This window comes from Uranotaenia lowii, chromosome 3 (genome assembly GCF_029784155.1).
Source record: "Uranotaenia lowii strain MFRU-FL chromosome 3, ASM2978415v1, whole genome shotgun sequence".
NCBI classification, from domain to species: Eukaryota; Metazoa; Arthropoda; class Insecta; order Diptera; family Culicidae; genus Uranotaenia; species Uranotaenia lowii.
Genome location: NC_073693.1, coordinates 131,259,599 through 131,262,885, shown reverse-complemented (window position 1 = coordinate 131,262,885; position 3,287 = coordinate 131,259,599).

Here is a 3,287-nt window from a genome sequence, read left to right as displayed (position 1 = left end):
ACATTAAGCGCTTTGTTCGGAGGATGATGCTACTAGCCGTATAATGTAACAATAAAAAAATCGATCATGAATTGTGAATGGAAAAAAATCACCTCGAACAGAAATCTAACTCTAGCCTTTTGATTACCTCTCCGACACCTTACCAATAGGCTAAATTGTCGGATGAAAACTAGTCAAGGTGTGGCGCTATAAATCAATTTTAATTCGCTGCTAGATTCTACGGCAGAAAATGCTCATTATGCCTCGATAATATGGTGCTCTATATGCCCCTAGTCAACAAATTTAAGTAAAAACGTGTTTTAAAATTAATAAAAGTGAAAAATCAAAAATTTTATGATGGTAAAAATTGAGAAACAATGTGTACATCATGTTGCAGTGCGTACATTAAAGATCAAGGTTATTTTAAGATCATAACAGCTTATTTGGTGGTGCTCAAAAATTATAATATTTTCGTAACTTGAGAACCAAACTAGTTTTTTTTTAATATCTCTGTAAAGATGATAAGGAGATTCCTTTTTTTGTGAAAAATTAATACTATAGGAAGTACGAAACAAATCCTAATGAAAATTTATTTAAGAAAATACGCACTTTCGTAGAAAAGCGTAGTTCTCATTATGCCTCGGGTGCTCGTTATGCCTTCATCTCCCCTAATGTTGTTGTTACCTACCACGATATGCCGTGAAAATGTAAACAAGAGAAATCAGCTGTTCGTCTGACAAGTGGGGAAATGCCTTATACCTCGCTAGGCGCCCTGCAGGGATGTCAATTGAATTTATTGCTTATCGATGCGAAAAGAAATACCTCTTTTAAACAGCTAATAACTTTTTTGTCCAATAAGATACGAAGTTACAGTCTTCGACAAATTTGTTCAGCGAAAGATTTCCCTTTGAAATTTTATAAATTGGCACAAAAACTGTCAGTTGGATCGGTTCCATAGAACAAACAAACACGATGTTGATTTTTCAGTGAAAAGTATTCAATTTTCCCAAAAAAACCTAATAGTTCAAATTTACTCATGTAAACATTAAAAATTCAACAAAAAATCATGGATGAGTTTTGGACCAAGACGAAGCTTTTTAGACCCCAGGGTTTGAGAAATTCAAAAATGACCCCAAATCGACTCAGTCTAATGATACAGTTCAAATTTTTACTTGGGTTACGTTTTCAAGACATAATATCTGTTCACATCTCACTTTTCACACTTCAAGTCTCTCTTTTCACATTTCATGACTCACGTCTCACGTCTCACGCCTCACGTATCACGCCTCACGTCTTGCGTCTCATTTCTCACGTCTCACATTTCACGTCTCACTTTTCACATTCCATGACTCACGTCTCACGTCTCACATTCACGTTTCACACCCTAGGTCTCATCTCTCACGTCTCACGTCTCATTTCATGACTTACGTCTCACGTCTCACATCTCACGTCTCGCGTCTCACGTCTCACGTCTCACGTCTTACGTCTCACGTCTCACGTCTCACGTCTCACGTCTCACGTCTCACGTCTCACGTCTCACGTCTCACGTCTCACGTCTCACGTCTCACGTCTCACGTCTCACGTCTCACGTCTCACGTCTCACGTCTCACGTCTCACGTCTCACGTCTTACGTCTCACGTCTTTCGTCTCATGTCTCACTTCTCACGTCTCACGTCTCACGTCTCACGTCTCACGTCTCACGTCTCACGTCTCACGTCTCACGTCTCACGTCTCACGTCTCACGTCTCACGTCTCACGTCTCACGTCTCACGTCTCACGTCTCACGTCTCACGTCTCACGTCTCACGTCTCACGTCTCACGTCTCACGTCTCACGTCTAACGTCTAACGTCTCACGCCTCACGTCTCACGTCTCACGTCTCACGTCTTACGTCTCACGTCTCACGTCTCACGTCTCACGTCTAACGTCTCACGTCTCACGTCTCACGTCTCACGTCTCACGTCTCACGTCTCACGTCTCACGGCTCACGTCTAACGTCTCACGACTCACGTCTAACGTCTCGCGTCTCACGTCTCACGTCTCACGTCTCACGACTCACGTCTCACGTCTCACGTCTCAAGTCTCAAGTCTCACGTCTTATGTCTCACGTCTCACGTCTCACGACTCACGTCTCACGTCTCACGTCTAACGTCTAACGTCTCACGACTCACGTCTAACGTCTCACGACTCACGTCTAACGTCTCGCGTCTCACGTCTCACATCTCACGTCTCACGACTCACGTCTCACGTCTAACGTCTCACGACTCACGTCTAACGTCTCACGACTCATAGTTCACGTCTCGTGTCTAATGTTCCGCGTCTCGTGTCTCATTTTACCCGTTTCGCGTCTCACATCTCACGTCCTTAGTTTTACGTCTCCCCTCTCACATGTTACGTATCATGTTTCATTTTTCACGTTATCGCATCTCACCTTCCTTTCTTACGTCACTTGATTTCACGTTTCACGTGTCACCTCTTATATTTTTCTTCTCACATCTCGCTCAAGACTTGGAGCATCCTAATTCAATTCTCGGGTCTGAAATATCATAAAACTAATATTCGTCGAACATATTTGTCTCATACACTCACGTCTCACGGTTTTACATCTCACGACTAATTTAACAATTGTCTAGTCTTACGCCTCACGTTCACGGCTCATGTTTCATCTTATGTGTGTCTTATGTTTCACATCTCACTTCTAGCCAATTCTTTTCACGTAGACCCATCTTCTTACATTCAAACTCTCAAGTTTTACGTTCTAACTGCTTATTTCCTACATGGTTCTATATTCGAATTTTTCTCCAAATATGAGAATTCTGATAATTTCGTTTGCCATGAATGCGCTACTCGTGAAAGCACAACTCAAAGGTCATATATTATATAATGAAACTTTGTTCTACAAAATTTAACACAATACTTTCGGTAACTCAAAGATACTAAATTTGTAAAATTTGGTCCAACAAATTTTGAGATACAGAATTCCGAATTCCGACGTTTCTATAATTAGATTTTTTCGTGGTTTTTTATCTGTTAAGCCACCTTCCAGCCAGCTGCAATTTCGAGTTTCAAGTTAACGTTTATGTTTCATGTTAAAATGTTTCCCATCGGGCCATTTGTCCTAGTGTTCATTTTCTAAACATTTAACGTCATATCTAAACCACTTCTTTTTGCGGACAGTCGAATAAGCATGACATTTATACATTTATTTTCATAGTATTCCTCGGTATTCCAAAAATGACAATTTCTCCGAACAAGTCTAAAAGCAATTGGACGAGTGCATCTTTATTTGGTTTTTGCTCACTCACTCTC